Source organism: Lissotriton vulgaris, chromosome 1_1 (genome assembly GCF_964263255.1).
Source record: "Lissotriton vulgaris chromosome 1_1, aLisVul1.2, whole genome shotgun sequence".
Classification (NCBI taxonomy): Eukaryota; Metazoa; Chordata; class Amphibia; order Caudata; family Salamandridae; genus Lissotriton; species Lissotriton vulgaris.
The window spans coordinates 43,873,911-43,894,808 of NC_141685.1; the positions used below are offsets into that span (position 1 = coordinate 43,873,911).

At 45.1% G+C, this 20,898-nt stretch overlaps 1 pseudogene; it reads left to right on the forward strand.

The window, feature by feature from the left end:
- Positions 1 to 87: 87 nt before the first annotated feature.
- On the forward strand, positions 88 to 2,832 carry LOC147737138 (uncharacterized; annotated as a pseudogene).
- Positions 2,833 to 20,898: the final 18,066 nt, after the last annotated feature.

Genomic DNA, 20,898 nt, shown 5'->3' on the forward strand with positions numbered 1-20,898 from the left:
AAAGCTATAATTAGGTGAATGCAAATGTGAAGAAGACCTTCAGCAGCGTAGTTTAGAAGTTAATGTTGAGTTTTAACATAAACAAGTACAGACTCCGGAATTAGATTCAGACTTAAGATGGCATGTAGCCAGGAACAAACCCAACTTAGAGATACAAATAACTTGAATAAGAGCGATGAATGTGAGAACAACTTTAGTTATCAATCCCACCTCACTAAACACAAGAGAACTCATACTGGACAAAAACCGTATCAGTGTCCTGAATGCCAGAAAGGCTTCAGTCGGAAAAGCGATCTCATTCAACATGTGAGAATCCACACTGGGCACAAACCTTATCAGTGCACTAAGTGCCTGAAGTGCTTTAGTCAGAAAACCCATCTCATTCAACACGAGAGAACTCATACTGGGCTCAAACCGTATCAGTGCTCTGAATGCTGTAAAAGCTTCAGTCGGAAATTCAGCCTTACTGTACATGAAAGTACCCACACGGGGCAAAAACCTTTTCAGTGCTCTGAATGCTTGAAAAGCTTCAGTGAGAAATCTGGTCTCACTTGTCATGAAAGAACTCACACTGGACTAAAACCGTATCAGTGCTCTGAATGCCAGAAAAGGTTCAGTCAGAAATCTAGTCTCACTCAACATGAGAAAACTCACACTGGACTAAAACCATATAAGTGCTCAGAGTGCCAACAAAGCTTCAGTTGTAAGGCCAATCTCATTCAACACGAGAGAACTCATACTGGGCTCAAACCGTATCAGTGTTCTGAATGCTGGAAAAGCTTCAGCCAGAAATCTACTCTCTCACGACATGCGGTAACTCACACTGGGCAAAAACATTATCAGTGCTCTGAATGCTGTAAAAGCTTCAGCCGGAAATTCAGCCTTACTTTACATGAAAGGACCCACACAGGGCAAAAACCTTTTCAGTGCTCTGAATGCTTGAAACGCTTCAGTGAGAAATCTGGTCTCGCTTGTCATGAAAGAACGCACACTGGACTAAAACCGTATCAGTGCTCTGAATGCCAGAAAAGGTTCAGTCACATATCTGGTCTCATTCAACATGAGAAAACTCACACTGGACTAAAACCATATAAGTGCTCAGAGTGCCAACAAAGCTTCAGTTGTAAGGCCAATCTCATTCAACACGAGAGAACTCATACTGGGCTTAAACCGTATCAGTGCTCTGAATGCTGGAAAAGGTTCAGTCAGAAATCTACTCTCTCACGACATGCGGTAACTCACACTGGACTAAAACCATATAAGTGCTCAGAGTGCCAACAAAGCTTCAGTTGTAAGGCCAATCTCATTCAACATGAGAGAACTCATACTGGGCTTAAACCGTATCAGTGCTCTGAATGCTGGAAAAGGTTCAGTCAGAAATCTACTCTCTCAAGACATGCGGTAAGTCACACTGGACTAAAACCGTATAAGTGCTCAGAGTGCCAACAAAGCTTCAGTTGTAAGGCCAATCTCATTCAACACGAGAGAACTCATACTGGGCTTAAACCGTATCAGTGCTCTGAATGCTGGAAAAGGTTCAGTCAGAAATCTACTCTCTCACGACATGCGGTAACTCACACTGGACTAAAACCATATAAGTGCTCAGAGTGCCAACAAAGCTTCAGTTGTAAGGCCAATCTCATTCAACATGAGAGAACTCATACTGGGCTTAAACCGTATCAGTGCTCTGAATGCTGGAAAAGGTTCAGTCAGAAATCTACTCTCTCACGACATGCGGTAACTCACACTGGACTAAAACCATATAAGTGCTCAGAGTGCCAACAAAGCTTCAGTTGTAAGGCCAATCTCATTCAACACGAGAGAACTCATACTGGGCTTAAACCGTATCAGTGTTCTGAATGCTGGAAAAGCTTCAGCCAGAAATCTACTCTCTCACGACATGCGGTAACTCACACTGGGCAAAAACATTATCAGTGCTCTGAATGCTGTAAAAGCTTCAGCCGGAAATTCAGCCTTACTTTACATGAAAGGACCCACACGGGGCAAAAACCTTTTCAGTGCTCTGAATGCAGGGAAAGCTTCAGTCATAAATCTGGTCTCATTCAACATGAGAAAACTCACACTGGACTAAAACCATATCAATGCTCTGAATGCTTGAAAAGCTTCAGTGAGAAATCTGGTCTCGCTCATCATGAGAAAACTCACACTGGAGTAAAACCGAATCAATGCTCTAAATGCCAGAAAAGGTTCACTTTGAAAAAAAATCTCACTAGACATGAAAGAACTCACTCTAGGCAAAGACCTTATCAGTGCTCTGAATGATGGAAAAGCTTCAGTCAGAAATCTGGTCTCACTGAACATGAGAAAACTCACACTGGGCAAAACCTTGTCATTGGTCTAAATGCCAGAGAAGCATCTGCTGGAGACTCAGTTTGATTCAACATGAGAAAATCCACAGGAGAAAAAAATGTATCAGTGCTCTCAGTGTGACAAAAACTTCAGTTATAAAAGCAACCTCTCTACATGACAGAGACAAGGTGGGAGAGTAAAAGGTGCTCTGAGGAGAAGCTTTCAGCATTGCAAAACCTTCACATGAAGCAGCCACAAGGACATCAATCAATTTATCGTCCAACAAACTGTTTACTGAGAAAAGCGCACCACGAGGGATAGAAATTTGTGAATTAACCTCATTCCTTAGTGACTATTTGTGGCCTCATTCCATTCCGTGTATTTTGCTTCCTGAGTGTTAATAAGCCATGGCTCTGACCCACAAGGTCCATTCGATCCTGAACTTTGAGGCCACGCCTCCAAGGATCTGGAATCCAAGTAACCTCAAACTATTTCCAGCCTTAATGAGCCTCAGCAGGTGCCTGCGGCAGAAGTCCCCTTGTCGTAGGACTCTATGGGACCAACGTCTGTTCAAGCCTGTGCAATTTCTGACTGATTATTGAAAAAAACTAAATGAGATGGAAGGACTGGTCATTTTTCTCAGCAACATCCCACCACATCATTCTCCAGTCTCTATGTCTCTGTGCCACTAAAGACAAGACCAACCATATGCTAACCATTCCTGTCACTACCCTAAAAAGTCCTAATGACTTCTGTTCCAATGGGACACAGCTTCGTATTACAAAGATCCACTTTAGTGACCTCTTTCCAGGTCCATTTATGTTACAAATGGAACCTACTTCCCATCTGCTGAGGACAGTTTCACAAGCTTTAAAATCACATCAGACATACCCAAGAGAGTCTCACAGATAATCTGAGTTGTACATTTTTAGTACTACTAAAGAACTACAAAATGCTTTTCACAAATTACGTGCGGTTGTTCTGCTTCTCCTATCTTTTTCTGTGTGTAGTTGTCTGCCCCGACTTCACAGTTTCCGCACACGTTAGTATAGTTTTAGTAGTAAATGTGGAAGGGAAAGAAGGAGTGGCTGTAAAATGGGGAATGCTTATAAATAAAGGGGAGGGGTGAAGGCAGAACTAAAGACGAGTTAGGGAGGGGTTTAGGGAAAAGACAGGCACTCACCCACTAAAGAGTAAGCCCATTTCTATTTATAAACCACAACTCTAAAGTCACTAAGTCATAATGTACCTAAAACAATCGTAAATGTACTTGTGCTCAGAGGGAGATTAAGTCCAACATCACACATGGCCATCCACTGGAACTGCAGCAAACTCCCATAAATAATAATGGTGGTAGGGACATAAAATAAAACCCTATAGGAAATAATGCTAAATTAAATATTTAAAACTAGTTTAAAAAATCTAAATAAATGTCATTTAATGGCAAAAAATATTTAAAAGAAAACATTTCATTATTTTTTAATGTTGTTATACATTTTTTAAATTTAAACACTAGTATAACATTCATTATTAGTAAAGTCAAATTACATGTGTTCAGCACATTTAATAATTATTAATACATAAACAAGATGTTACTTCAGGTAGGAAACCTTTAATTCAATCTTAAGAAAAAATATAATCTTTAATATGTTCAACTAGGGTGGAAATCTCCCTGTGTAAATATATATGGAATATTTTGAATGTTTTTTAAACTTAAAAAATAAATCTGTTTAAGTTAAATAATATTGTAAATTAATTTGATATACTTTAAATGTAGATCAAAATGCTTCAATACCTTTAACTTGTATTTTAATGAAATATGTAATTGATTTTAAAGATGTTAAAAATGTTTTTTTAAAGATTTGTTGAAAAAATCCCACTGAAAGTAAAATCCCTGTATTTTCTTATTATGTACTCTAAATTACTAAATTGCCTCAGATGGGACAAAGCCTTTAAAAACGTTTTGTATAGAATGAATTGAATTTTTTTTTGAAAAGACAAAACACATTATTTTAATGTATCTTTATTTCTTATGAGGTTCTATTTCTAGGTCTCGGCTAGACACTACTTGCGCTGTCTACAAGAGACATGTTTATCTCCTTTATAGGCTTCAGCCCACTCACAGACTTACCATTTGCTGGCTCCACCATCGATCTAATATTATTTATCCCCATTTGTCCATGGCATACATTCGTCATGTCTCTACCTACGAGAGCATAGACCAATTACTACTATCCATCTGCCCAGCTGCCATTTTAGCATTTGTTATCAGTGCTACTTTTTTCTTTAATTTAGAGCACTTGAGACGGGCGCTCATGGTTTATGGAGCACCGCTGAAAACAGGGATGAAATTCTTGTTCTCATCTCATAATATTTGCTGTCCATTCAAACACCAAAATCAAATGTCAGATGCTGTCTCATCTGCTGACTGCTATCATACACAATGGTTCGGCCCTGTGTTCCGCCCCATTCACGTTATCTGCACCCCCCCACCGCCACCGCCATATAGCGCGTTTGTGCCTCACAATGTGCATGAAAACTGAAGCCCGAAATCAAAAGTCAGACGCGGTCACATCTGCTGACCGTTCTCTATACAATGGCTCCGCCCTATGTTCTGCATCTGTCTCTCTCATCCCTTACACCGTTCTACGCCCCCCCACTGCCACGCCATACAGTGCATTTGCGCCTCACAACGCACATGAAAACTGAAGACTGAGATCAATTGTCAGATGCTGTCTCATCTGCTGACTGCTTTACCCTAAACGAAGTGCAACACGAGGCTGCTTAAAAAACGAAGGAACACAAAGTAACAAAACTTGCGCAGGTCTCCCTAGCACAGCGAGAGAGCCCCTGCTACCGTATTTACTGCTTTCTCAGAAAATAGCCAAATAATGCCTTCGGGGCCTTGCTGTTTGAACACTTTTTGGCCCATATCTCTGCTTGTGGTGGTCCCAGGATGACGGGACCACCACCAAAAAGTCAACACAATACAGCCTTTCTTTTAAAGGTACTGTCAGAGTCCTCACTCTTAGTGGGGACTGCAAAACGATCACCTCCCCTGGATTTCCGTGTCTTTTTGAGCTTTCCCACGGCTGTAGCTTTTACTCTACAGCCGGTAGTGTTTCAACCCCTAGGGGCCAGATGCATGGTAATTTAATGGCATTTAATCAGACCTGGAAGGCCTGGAAATCCACAAATGTGATGTTGATCCTATGCCCTCTAGGGACTGACTGTATGGTTGCAATTCAATGCTTTTTCAGTGTGATGGCCTCTACGGGTTGTTTTTACCATTGCAGCTTTGATATCAAACCCATGAAAGAATACACAAACACAAGGTTAATTACTGAAAAAATCTTACTGGGGTTACCATAATGATTGCAAATGTTTTATTGGTTATCACAGTAATGTTAATGATTTTTGCAAAAGGTATGTGTTTATCACAAAACAAATGATTGAACGAATATGAGATGTTTGGGTGACCCTCCAAGGGGTCCCCAATGATTACACAATGTCATCTATGTATGTTCCATCTGACAATGTACATATTTGTAAAATATTTTGTAGTTTTTAGAAGTGTGTTTTAAATAAATGTACTTCTGCTTTTTCTAAAGAGAAGGTACTGACTGGACAATCAGTTATTGGGTGTTGTCATTGCGTGCCAGTGATTGGTGATTACTAGCCCACATTACCTCCCTTGAGTAGGCCTTGGACTGCTCCTCCCAGCTAACCTGTGAGAGTCAAGCGCTACAATGGGGTGTTTGATTCCCAGTGAAGACAATTGTGGACACATCTTTAGATATGCCTGACTGCTCTGTGCAAAGCTATCAGAGGTTGAGCACAGGTTATCTTTTAGTGTGTATCTAGCTTGCCCTGTAGAGAGCGGTGGTTCCTGCCTGGCCTGGGTGCATACCTCAGCCAACCAGAATCCCATTGCTACCATTCTATCAATCATCGTAAATCAGCTATTTAGGGTCAACGAGCCTCCTACAGAACATTTCATATAACATGAATATCAGCATTTCAGAGCAGCTTGAACGAAGGAAGCCACACCAGCAGATCTTTGAGCACAGCAACATCATAGGAAGTGAACATTACATGGTCTTTGAGTCAGTGACCTCACATAACCTTTGACCAAGTGACATCGCAGAAAGTGACATCACATGGTGTTTCTTATACATTTCAGTCCCTTACTGCATGTGGTTTGTAATTGGTGATATATTTATTGCACCAAATAAAATACAACTTTACTGAGTCAGAATGTTTCAAGTGTGATAAATACCACCCAGAGTAAAGATGTTTTCATACCATGTTTGCAACACACATCTTCAAAACAGGACTCAGTGAAAAATCCTTAGCTAAAAGACATTCACAGTGACAACGTTTATAGCTCTCAAATTGCTGAAACCTATTTGATTTGTCAATGCTTGTTAAGTCTCTGTCTCCCTTATTTTCTAAGTCAGGGTGTTGCATTACCAGTGGTTGGCCATTCGTGGTGCTGCACTCTCTATTGCTCCACTTTTGCTCTAGTAAGTTACATTTGTACATTTTACTCCACCTCTGTTTAAGCGTGTGCAGATGTGCAAGTCCACATTTTTTAATAACTTTATGCTCGTAATGGTGAATAGCTAAAACTAGCAACGTTACTCTACGAGCATCCTTGCATGTATAGATTACTCACAGGTGTAAGGTACCTTTGTGAATAGCCTTCGAGGTGTCCAACTCAACCTGGGTGTTTAATTTTTGTGGTAACTCAAAAGTGAACGCAGCACTTGGGCTATTATTAGAGCGAATGAGATGATCCTGCGCGAACACCAAAGCACTCGTCCGATGTGTTTGTTTGGCTGGTTCTTTGAGTTGGTTTGGATCATCAACCTTGGACCATATCCATAACCTGGAAACTCTGAAGACTTCACACCTGTTATAACTGCCTGAAGTTTCAGACGTTTTGATGGCCGTAGATTTTGGTTTGACTTGATAACCCAACTCTACTCTGAGAATTTTGTACTCCAAGCCACTTCTGTGCACCTCGTCACCTTCTGTGATTGGTTCATTCCAAACCCTTGCATCAAATTCCAGTGTTAATCATTACCGGAGACTAGACTTACCTTTCTCCCTTGAGCATGGCTAGCGAGGACAAATACTATTTCATATGTGGCTTCAACACTGCATCAGTGGATCAGCATTTTAATTTACATTTTTTTTTGCATTTGTTTTTGGTTTAGAATACATGACTAACTGTATCCTTTATTTCCTTTGGGGCAGTTGTTTTTGCTAATTAATAATCCCTAAATCACAATTATTCTTTTGATTTTGCTTCAGAATAATTATTAAATATTCTTCTTTATCTAAACCTGGTTAGAATCTTGAAGTTCTTGTCCCTTTTTTCTTTGAAATTTGTGACTTCGAACTGTTTTGCTTTACCATCAAACGAGGCCGTACTGCACAAGTCATATTACCAAAAGCGAGCTAAGGACACTTTAATAGAAGACACATTTACCTTTGCTGAAAGAAGTATGGGAAGAACAAGGCAGGGTGACTCCGGGAAGCCGACCACTGAGCTGAAAAGCTTACTGTCTTAGGTGGAATCAGCACTTGCTGTGGATGCAAAAAGTAAAGACTATGAGGGGAGCTGTTGGTAGCTGGGTCCCCAGAATTTGAGACTGCCACCCTCTCTCAAACAGTTGAAGTATTTAAAGATGCATGCGTCAGACATTCAGGTCTCAACAACTAAGACTGCCCGCTCCTGTCATACAACACTTGCACTGGTACCTGAGTCACTTTACCCTGTGCTGTGTAGGCATTTAACATAAACAATTTGTGCTTTGTAAACAGACAGCACCCCTCTTTGTATGTAAATGAGCTTCTATGAGCAGACACCCCAAGCTCCCATCTGTTCTAGTGCGGATGATAATGTGAGCACTGTAAGGTAATCACAAACAAGGGATGTATTGAGAAATAATTGAGAAATATTGGGAAGTAATCGGCTTCCAAGTCACGCCGTGCCCTTGACCCTCTGGTAGGTCGCTCCCCTCCCGCTGCAGCTCCGCCGCCATCTGCCTCTGTGAACGCCTCCTGACCTGCCTGTGAGCTGCTCCTGTGCCTGCCTGTACTCCTGAGCACTTTGTGTGCTCCTGGCCTCACGGTTCCTGGCCCCTGGTGATTTCGCCGCCCTGATTGCTTCGCCGCCTTCCTGCTGATTGCCCCAACCCCTTCCTTCTGTACCCCGCCCCCTCCCATGCTCCCTGCGCTTGCTGCCAGGTTTTTCCCAACGCTGCCTTCCCTGCGTCCCCGCCCCCCTGCTGCCGATTCGTCACTCCCACTAGCCCCACCCTCCTCCCAGCTGAGCCTTCCTCCCACTCCTCCATTTATGGCGGCCGCTGCAAGGCCGCGCAGTGGATGCGCGCAATGGGTGCACCGCTGGCCAGCCCATCTGCGCCTGTCCGTGCCTGGACCGCGCCCAGCGCCACAACCCCTGGACCAAGCACCACCCACGAAGCCACATCTGGTACGATGCCAACACCCTCATCGCACTCAACCTCGGACAACCATCCAAATGCAACAAGGCCGCACCCAAGCGCACCCACGGCCCCTTCCCCTGCCGGAATTGCAGCTTCTCCTGCACCAAAGAAACCGAGCCACCAACCACGACGGAACCAAATCAGCTCAGATGCATCCTGCTCAACACCCGCTCCGCAAGCAAACACGCCGTCGAGCTCTGGGACCTGTTCGACTCCACATCACCAGACATCGCCTTCATGACAGAGACCTGGCTGAACGAAACCGCCACCCCAGACATCACCATAGACATCCCCGACGGATACAAGATAACCCGCAGGGACCGCACTAAAGGAGTCGGCGGAGGAATTGCCATCATCTACAGGAGCACCACCAGAGTCTCCACAAGCACCACCGACACCCTCAACACCGCTGAACACATGCACTTCCAGATTCACACGGACCCCACGACCACCCTAAGAGGCACCCTCGTCTACAGACCACCCGGACCCCACCCCCAATTCTGCAACTCCATCGCAGACTTCACCAGCACGCAAGCACTGACCTCCACCAACTACATCCTCCTTGGCAACCTGAACTACCAATTGGAAAACAACAATGACAGCAACTTATCCACCCTGATCGACAACCTCTCCACCCTCAGACTGACAGAGATCGTCACGACACCCACCCACATCGCCGGCCACATGCTCGAAGCCATCTTCACCTCCAGTCCCCATGTCGCTTTCAGGCACGCCTCCGAGCTCACCTGGACCGACCGCCACTGCGTCCACTTCAGCTTCCAGAAACCCATCTCACACCACCGCACCCCACAGATCCCTAGACGCCGTTGGGGCAAAGTCACGAAGGAACTACTACAAGCTCACCTCGCACTCAACCCCCCAACCAACCCCACCAACCCCGAGGAGGGGGCCCGCGTCCTCAGACACTGGATGGAAGACTGTGCCAACACCTTAGCCCCTATGAAACAGCACACCAACAGGGACCCCAGTCAAAAAGCAAGCTGGTTCACCCCGGAACTCCTAGCCTCCAAGCGCCCCTGTCAGAAACGGGAAAACAACTGCGCGACGAGAAAACGCCTGATAGCCACACAGCCCTCAAGGATGCCATCGGCAACCAATACCACCTCATCAGGACCACCAAGAAGACCTCCTTCAAAGACCGCCTCAACAACAACAAACACAACAGCAAGGAGCTCTTCAACATGGTGAAGAAACTCTCAAACCCTGGCTCCTGCACCAACGACATCCCGCCATCTCAAGCCCTCTGCGATGCCCTCGCTGCCTTCTTCCACCGCAAGATCACCGACATCCACGACAGCCTCAATCTCCGGACGCGCCCCACCAACCCCACCGCACCGTTACCACCAGCACCCACTGACCACCTCACCGCATGGACCAGCGTGACCACCGAAGACACCATCACAACCCTGAGCACAACCCTGAGCACCATCCACTCCGGCGCCTCATACGACCCTCATCCCCACCACATCATCAGCAAGGCAACAGCTCCATTGCACCCCACCTGTGTAACATCATCAATGTCTCATTCAAGACCGCGACCTTCCCTGAGTGCTGGAAGCACGCCGAAATTAACGCCCTGCTGAAGAAACCCAAGGCGGACCCGAGCGACCTCAAGAACTTCCAGCCCATCTCCCTGCTCCCGTTCCCGGAAAAGGTCATCGAAAAAATCGTCAACACCCAGCTCACCCACTACTTGGAAGATAACAACATCCTCGACCCCTCCCAGTCAGGTTTCCGCAAGAACCACAGCACCAAGACCGCCCTCATCGCCGCCACAGACGACATCAGGATCCTACTCGACAACGGCGAGACAGCAGCCCTCATCCTCCTGGACCTCTCCACCGCATTCGACACCGTCTGCCATCACACACTACTCACACGCATCTACCGCACAAGGTTCAGCGACAAGGCCCTGGAATGGATCACCTCCTTCCTCTCCGACAGAACCCAAAGAGTTCGCCTTCCCCCATTCCACTCAGAAGTCACCAAGACCATCTGCGGCGTCCCGCAAGGCTCATCCCTCAGCCCGACGCTCTTCAACATCTACATGGCTCCACTCGCACGCATCGCCAGACTCCACGACCTCAACATAATCTCATATGCCGACGACACACAGCTGATCCTCTCCCTCACCAAGGACCCCCTCACCGCCAAAGCCAACCTGCACAGTGTTATGAAGGCTGCCGCCAACTGGATGGAAGACAGTCGGCTCAAACGGAACACGGACAAGACAGAGATCCTCCTCCTCAGACCCAACCCCTCTGCCTGGGACGACTCCTGGTGGCCCACCTCCCTGGGCACTGACCCGACTCCTACCAACCACGCACGCAACCTGGGAGTCATCCTCGACTCGAAACTCACCATGGCCAACTAAATCAACGCAGTCTCTTCAACCTGCTTCTTCATATCCCTCTTTGCTCCATCAGTTAATCATGAGGTTGGATGTAGGATATGTTGTTAGTGTACCTCAACCTTGTCACAATCCCTTTGCCCTCGATTTGACGGCATGTGTTTTGTCGTCATGTTGGTCCAGGATGAACCTTCTCAAGGCAGAAGGCACTGTAATAGGGATAATATTTCAGAAATATATGAAATCATCAGAGCTGCAAATTGTGACAGAAAAGAGCTGAAAATGTACCTCTTTAAAGATTATCACATTATGATGCATCAGCACTCCTCTCTCTCTTAGAAACCATTTACCCTCCAATCACATGTTGACTGTCAGTGTCTTGGACCTGGTGCAGAGCTTGGATGCCTTCCAGTGATAGTCAGGTTATATTAATAGGATATATATATATATATATATATATATATATATATATATATATATATATATATATATATATATATATATATATATATATATATATAAGGTAAAATGTGTCCACACTTCATTAGCACTCATCCCTCTTACAATGTGATGTGGGGAGCTATGTTCTGAATACTGGTTTCCATTTGTGATTGAATGTTTTGACCTGATATGTCAGACGCATGATCTCTTAAAAGGTCTTCCTGTTACTCGGCTCCCATCCTCCTCCCTGTGTAAACACGCTAGTGTGCCATCTCCAACCAGGAGCCACCATTCGTGTATGTAAATGAGTCTGTGTGCCATCTGTAGCCCGGCTCGCTTGTGCATATGTACACATGCACGAGGCTAATGTGACTCCTCGCCATGTAAACAAGATTGTGTGCCGTCTACAACCAGAATCATTGTACTTTTAGTAACCAAGCTGAGGTGTGGTGCCCTTTAGAATCGAGAACAACCTCTCCTATTTCTCATCTCTGTGTAAAGAACATGGTGGCACTCTGTGACCAGGAATAACCAGGCTTCTATCCTCATTATGTAAATCGCCCTGTTACCACAGAGGCTAATTCTGTGATACATAAATGCTATGGGGTTAGTGCACCGCAAGTGTTGATGGGCTCGGCTAGTACCCAGTGATGAACATCTAAAGCAGACAGGCTACACAAGTTGTAAATTACCCTCTGTCATACATTATACAGATATTGCAAGTCACTAAGTGGTTCTGTGACCATGTAGAATAACGAGGCTGATGACAAAGCTCCTTGTTAGGTCATGGAACTCAGAGATGGTTTAAAATATCCTTTTAAATAAGCCTGGGCAGTGACCTCCGCTCAGTTTGCGGAGTTTTCTGCACTCCACGGAGCACGCAGAATTTCAAGGAGCGGAGTTTTTTCCTCGCTTGTGCTCGTCAACGTCAAGTTGGTGAGTTGAGTGAGGAAAATCCACCTCCCAGCGAGATTTTTTCCTTGCTCGCCAAGGTCTAGTTGGTGAGCGCGAGTGAGGAAAATCAACCTCTAATCAATCTCTAAAATGTCTACTGCTCAACTGTCGATCTGCAGTGAAACATGCTTCTGACATAGCCGACATCATCATCAATCGAAATAGACATAACAATCCTGACTGAAACCTGGTTATCTGAATCCTCATCCCCAGTCCTGGACCTTCTTGTACCACCGTACTATAACATATTAAGACTGGACAGACAGATAAAGACAGGGGGAGGTATAACCCGTATCCATAGATCGATTTTAGAAGTTGGCCAATTTCAATCCGACCCCCTCGAATCATGCGAATACCTAGGGCTCAACATAAGATCGGCAAACAAGCAGATCTGCAACTTACATGCCCTATATCACCCACCAGGAAACAATATGAACTTCATTGACCAACTGATGGAGATCATCACTGCTAACGCCAACTCCGACATTAATAATATATTTTTAGGTGATTTCAATCTACGTTGGAACGACAACAACGACAAACAGGTCAACGCCTTTAAAGAATTTTTAAATGATCTAAAACTATCCCAAGCATGTCTTCAACCAACACACTCAAAAAGAGCTACACTGGACTGGATTATCTCGAAGAACAAGGACATCTCAATCCTCTCCATTGAACAGTGTGACTGGTCAGATCACCACGCCATAACCTTCCTAATATCATCACGGTAGAAAGTAAAAATGATTCAAACTAACAAAATGAAAAGATGGATCCGAGATACCAAGGACTCAAATATGGATTTGCTATCTGAAAATTGCAAGAGAGACTTAAACCCACCTGACAACTTGAAAAATGTGAACGATCTAACGAACCATTACAATACCACACTAACGGAAATAGTCAATGCCACCATACCACTCAAATTAAAAAGAGTTACGGAAAAGACAACAAATCCATGGTTTATTGGAATATTGAATGAAGAGAGACGTAATTTGAGACGAGCAGAAAGAAAATGAACACCCATCCTCCCCTACATTGAAATCACTCAGAAAAATCAGAAATGAATATAACAAGAAGATCATCAACACAAAAAAGGAATTTATCAGAACAGAATTATATAACGCCAAAAACAGACCACGTAAATTATTCAAAATAATAAAACAACAATCTAACAAGTTGGCAAAATCTGTCCAAGAGGTCACTAAAACACAAGTAAGTTGCAATGAATTTTCTACCTTCTTCATTAACAAAGCCAATAAGTTGGAAGAAGAAATTAGGACCACCGCAGATAACATCAAAGACAACACGCCTCCATCACTATATGATCCGAATTATGCGAACAAGACGACTATAAACAAAGCACACTGGAACACTTTCAAATTATTAGACCAGAATGAAATTGATAAAACGCTTGCGACCACGAAACCCAACAACCATTATAATGACCCACTACCATCGAAATGCCTGAAAGAAATCAGCCATACTATGATTCCAATATGGACAGATATCATAAATGCCTCACTCACACAGGGGTGCCTCCCAGAAAGCCTGAAGACTGGACAAGTAGTCCCGATCATCAAAAAACCCACAGTGGACCCAACAGATCCAAATAATTATCGCCCAGTGACCAACATCCCTATTCTTGCCAAACTGATAGAGAAATGTGTACAGAATCAATTGAGTAAACATATGGACAATTTCTCATTGCTAGATGACTGCCAATCGGGATTCAGAGCAAATCATAGCACTGAAACAGCAATCCTACGACTCCGGCTGTTGATTTGGGGCAAGATGGCCGCCGAGACGCTGTAGAGGAAAGTCACGCCTGACTCTCCTCCTGATGGTGGTGTATTAGGTACATCTGGTGCTCAATCCTTGGCTTCTTTTCAATCGGTTCCAGAGAAAATAGATAAGAGAACAGTCAGCTGCCGGATGCTAGATGCGATGCTCGGAGTGTCTATTTTTTGGCCTGTACGAGCAGAATATATAACTCAGCTAAAGGAAAGGACTCTATCCAAGGTTATTTCCTTCTTTGCAGCGCGGGCTGTGTGGTCTAGACAGACTCATTGGAAGAGACTAACAAGAGTAATGGCTCCTAAACTCCTGCGGTCACCCAAGAAAACTTGTGATCGAGATAGATGGGGCAATGATGAGGAGGAAGCGCTCACAGATGACTCAGGCGCCCCAGCTTCTAACCTGAGAGGTAAAGCGAGATCAAAGGCGCAACAGAGACGAGAGGCTGCGAAGGAGAGCAAAATGCGGAAGATCCGAGAAAAAGAAATGGAGAAGAAAAGGATGACGGCGTCACTTAACAAAAGAAACGTGGCACAGATTTTTCCTGGCGAGATGGTAGGGAGAGAGACGTCGCTTCGACAAACTACGATAGTGAAAACATTCTCACCTTTACCTTTACCGAGTGTCCAGCCGGCTCTGCATCGGGTGTTCGTGGTTCCGTCATTGGCATCCTTGTGCAGCTCAATTGGAGAGAAACAGCCTAACAGCCTCGCGGGAGCGACTGAGGGAACGACCGGCTTGGTGGAGCCCGCTACCCGCATTGAAGTTACAGAGCCCTCGAGATCGTCAGGGCTTTCTACGGACATGGTAGGGGGCGGGGCTGACCAATCAAAAGCGAAAGAAACTACAACTACAAAAGAAACTGCATTTAAAGAGACAGAGACAGCCCATGAATCGCCTAAAGCCCATGCTGATGCAGACGCGACTGATAAGAATGGGCATATTATTGTAACATCAACATCAGAGCTGACCCAAGAGAATGTGGATAAAGAGGCAGCCCTCGACCCAGTGAAATCAGGGGTCAAGAAGTCTGCAAACGCAAATATAGCCCACAAAACTGGAAAAAAACTACCAATTATATCAGGATCTAATTTGGCTTCCCCTAGTGAGGATGTTTTCTTCACAGGTAATGATGAGGCAGATGACGAGGATGAGAGTGAGAACAGTAGTTCGGAATTGGAGCCAGACTCAGATCTGGAAACGTCAGTAGGCTCTGAAGTGGGTACTGATTTAGATATTGATAATGAGACAGAATCGGACAGTGCTTCAGTCTCTCTGGATAGTGACAGGGAGTCTATCGATTTGGAGCAAGAGACAGTTCAAAAAGTCCCAAAGGTGTGTCAAAAGACCGCTGCCATAGAGATGAATAAGCCAGTACTGAACAGCAAATCCAAATGTAAGAGTAAAGCTAAAAATAACTCTAGACGAAAGAACTTGGCCAGAGCATCTCGGGGAGCTCCGGTGAAATCAGTTGCAAAGAAACTTGACTGGGACAATACACTGGAAAGTCATGCACTGTCTATGGGAGGGCCCGAGAATACGAATATGGGTATCCACGACGCTAACTCTCAGGGGCCTGAGGGGAGTGCCTCTAACTTTGAAGTCCTGCTCTCTACTCTAAAGCAAATACAGGGTGAGGCTCGAGCTGAGAGTCAAAGGGCAAGCAGAAGAGCCAGGCATGCAAATTAAAAAATTCAAACTTCTTTGCATAAAATCAATAAAATGTACGAAGAAGTGGTCGGGAGAGTATCTGAGGTGAAGGACAGAACGGGAAAATTGGAGGACGATTTCGTGAAACTGCAGGAAACCAAGAGAGATCAGGATAAGACAACAGCGGATATGCTCTGGAAACTGGAGGATTTCGAAAATAGACAAAGGCGTAATAACATCAGAGTACTTGGAGTACAGGAAGGAAAGGAGGGGGGGGATGTACGGGGGTTTGTTGTTGAGTTATTAAAGGGTGCTTTTCCGGAGATGGATTCATGGGATTGGGAGCACGAGGTACAACGCGCACACCGGTTCCCGATGATGCGGAAGGAGACACAGGGTAAGCAATATTACTTTATGTAGGGAACTTTTTACTACGTGAAGAGATAATCAGTAAGGCAAAACCGCAGGCAAAGCGTACTTATAAGGATGTTGTTTTCTTTGCCCGTCCTGACTTCTGCCACGCCACCGTGGAAAGGCGATGGCGGATGAGGCAGATAATCACCCCCTTTCAGAACATTGGTTGTGAGGCTTATCTTATGTTCCCAGCACGATTGAAGATTGGACTAAATGGAAACTTTAAGATTTTCTATTCTGAAATTATGGCACAAGAGTACCTTAGTTTCTTGCGTGAGACCAGAGGTCAACATAAGGCACAACATAAGGAGCTTGTGGAGCATGACGCCCAAGTGGTTGCTATTAGAGACTTTTCCCGGAAGAAGTAGTAAAAAGAAGAGATTAATAACACTATGCAGTAGGAGAAGCCTATTGCTTGTTTAAATATTTGACTTATGAGTTAAGATTGCATATTTCTTATTTAGGTCGGGAGAGGGGCAGGTGTGTATCGGTGTGTATTGCTGTATTGGTGGGTGTTAATAGTTCTAGGTAATATCGGGGGTAGATGGGGTTCAACATTATCCTTGGGGGAGCACCATGAGTGAAATTTATGGTTTTTGAGAATCAGGGGAGAGAGGGCGTGACATCCTGTAGGCATCGTCGGCCAGACATAGGTCCTTTGGACCTATTTGCCTGTAGGGGGGGTGGGTATCTGTGGGAGGGTTGTCCGGGGTGGGGGAGGTGGGGAGCAGGGGCAGGGCACATGGGCATTGGAATTTGTCATGATCATGAAGAAGTTGATCTAGAATGGAAATATGAGTATGGGTATCGAGTCGAATGGATTGAGAGTACCAAAATGGGAGTCTTTGAAATAGAAGTACTGAAGAACAAGCCTGGAAGATTGGTAATTAGTAGTGAGCAGTCAGTCGGTAGCCCCTTTAAAAACTAGATATGCCTCTTAGATTCATAACGTGGAATGTCTGTGGGTTAAACGATGTCCAAAAAAGACAAAAGATAGCAGTTCGATTGCGACAGATGAATGTAGACTACGTATTTCTGCAAGAAACACATATAATGAGCACCCAGGAGTTCTGTCTTAAGCAGTTGGGGTTCCATTTAATAGCAAGGTCTAAGCAAGGGACGAAAAACAGAGGGGTAGCTATTCTTTCAAGAAGTAAAAATGTGGTAATTGGAAAAAAATTAGAAGACCAATGGGGTAGATGGGCTATGGTTGAGATCCTAATAGAGGGAGTATGGACAACTTTGGTGGCAGTCTATGGCTCAACCCAGGATGATCCAGAAATGTTGCAGTTTTTAGATGCCAAGTTAGCGGGTTGGCCTCCTCAGGTTATTATAGGAGATGATTTAAATATCAATGGGGCGGATGGGCTCTCACGACATCACAGTCAGACTACCTATCGCATCAGATGCACTTCCCGCTTGTTCTCCTGCCGTATCTGGTCACCACGGAAAGGCATTTCTTATCTTACACCACGTACTCCACTTTTTGGTCACCCTGTTTTCGTTTCATTTCTTGGCATGTCACTTTCCAGCATCACTTTTCTGAGATGCTAGACACCTCCGTCCGGCGACCTCATTTCCTTTGGCACCAATTGGGAGTATCTCAGATTCACATACACCCTTGCTTGAAACACCCAGCTCCTGACTGACCCCACCTCCTTTCTATTTGTTACAGTATGACTCCAACCCCCTGACGAAGAGCTTGATGCTCGAAATGCATCGGGGATTTTGATCACCTATGGCATTTGGATTACAAATATTGTTCCATGATTGGAATTGAGATTCACGTTCGGATACATTGTTGAACACTGTAGTTTGAAACATGTCATACAATTACAATGAGAGCTTTTGAAATTGATTTTGAAATTGACTTGAACTACAATATGATATATAGTGAATAAAACTATTTATCACATCTACAAAGTACCTGACTATTGCTTTGTTCAGCACATAGGAGTGCTCAGGTTATCCACCTTGTGCCCACAAGGTTCTTTGTGCTTATTCTACCCTGTCCCTCTCGCACAGCAGGGACAACATCCTGAGCACCCTAAACGGATTATCGTTCTTTGAAATACTCAGTAAAACTCAGTACACCTGGAGTGCAGCGGTCCCTTGTACTTTTCGCATTTCAACCTAGGATGATCCAGAAATTTTGCAGTTTTTAGATGCCGAGTTAGCGGGTTGGCCTCCTCAGGTTATTATAGGAGGTGATTTAAATATGAATGGGGCGGATGGGCTCGGGGTAGGACTGACTAGAAGTTATAAAGACAGGAAGAAAAGAGTACATAAAGCATTGGTTGATCTTTTAGAGAATAATATTCTGCAAGACGTCTGGGGTAGAATTAGATCGGATCAAACAAGCTTTACATATTACTCCGCACCACATCGTATATGTGTCAGATTACATTATTTCTTGATATCTAACGACTTGATGACTAGAGTAGAAATTGACAGGCTCCCACAAATTTTCAGTGATCACAACCCTCTAATATTAACAATGAAGCTAGAAGGGAGAACTACATTAAGTAGGGTTTGGACCTTTGAAAGAGGGCTCCTTCTGGACAATAATTATATACAGCATATGTCTAAATGGATTAGTGAGTTTTTTGAGAATAATAGAGGGAGTGCTCCGGTGGGAGTTATATGGGACGCCTTTAAGGCCGGTGCTCGTGGAGAGACATGCAGCTTTAGCGCATATAAACGGAAATTAGAACGACTTAGGGATAGTGGCATAGAGAGGGCCGTCTCAGAGGCGGAGGAACAGCTTCATAAGTGCGTAATAATGGGTGATCCGATAGAACAATCAATTATAGAATTGATGAAAGCAAAAAGTGAAGCCGAGGATGACTTGGCAAACAAGGCAGCTCAGTACTACACTATTAGAAGGGAGAGATGCTACGAGTTTAGCGAAAAAGTTGGACATGTTCTTGCCATGCGTACTAGGCAGATAGCGGCAGCTGGGACTATCAGGGAGATTAGGGATGAAAATTGAAGGCTACACTCAGACTCTGAGGAAATTGGGGAAGTCTTTAGGAAATTTTATCAGACACTATATGATGATCAATACCCCAGTAACGCTGAAGAGATAAGTGAATATCTTCAGAATATTCCAGTTGTGAGGGTTTCTATTGAAGACGCAGAAGGACTGGAGAAGCTGCTGGATTATACTGAAATCAAAGAAGCCATGGGCAACCTCCCATCGGGAAAGGCCGCTGGCCCGGACCAGCTGCCCTTAGAGTTTTATAAAACTTTCTGGGGGAGTCTAGGGCTGGATTTAAGCAGAACGATTCAAGCCGCTCAGATGGGGGAGTCTATCCCAAAATCTTGGGGGCGGGGGGGTGCAGATATTGTTCTAATATCTAAAAAAGGGAAGCCGGCGACCGAGCCAGGGTCCTACAGACCAATCACGCTGATGAATAATGACACAAAAATATATTCAAAAGCCCTCGCAATGAGATTCGCAGGAATAATAGGTGCCCTAGTCAGTAGCAACCAGCATGGTTTTATTCCCAGAAGAGGGACGACACACCACACCCAGAAAGTTATAACCATGTTTGATGCCACCGAGGTCACAGGAGATCCGATGGCCGTAATGATGTTAGATGCTGAGAAGGCGTTTGATCGGGTCTCCTGGGACTATCTGTGGCACACCCTAATAAGAGCTGGGATTAAGGGGGGTTTCGTGAAAGCTCTACAGACTCTGTATAGGGAACCGGTTGCGGCTTTAAGAGTAAACAGGGGCACTACAAGGCAATTTCAGATTAAGAGAGGCACACGGCAGGGGTGCCCGTGCTCCCCGCTGCTATTTGCCATGTACATGGATCCACTAATCCGCAGGATAGAGTTATGTGCAGATATCACCCCGTTAAATGGGGGGCGCTAGAGGGCGCACTGCAGAATGGCCGCACCGCCGTGAGGCTCCTGCTGCCCGGAGCTATTATCCGTTTATTGATCCTGCTGACCATCACTGCGCCCTGATCTGACCCCAGATTTCTGCTGGTATACCGACTGACCACCCACGGTCCAACTCCTGTGCAGATCGGAGCTTGCTAGCCGAAGTTACGAGGGCTCCAAGTTTCCCCGACTCGCGCTCTGGATGTCGGGTGCTCCATAGCCCGGCGTCACCTTCTACTCTAGCCCGAGGCTTCGCACGTGGGGTAGAGGCCCGGGTCCCCCTCCCTCCTCCGGACCTGATTGCCGACTGGGCGCGCTCCCCTGGGACGGGACTGGGTGACGGTCTCCACTTCTAACTGTCCTGGAGCTGTTGAATTGCGAAGACGCCGCGGCTTGTCGTTTAGGCGCTCAGTAGACGAGCCCTTGGCCTGAGGGGAGCGGCGGCCATTGTTTCGTCGGGAGTGGCGGGGTATCCACGCCTGCTCGTGCCCCCGACTGTGGTGAGTGGTCGCGTGTTGGGAACAGCCTACAACTTGGCCTTTATTGACTTGT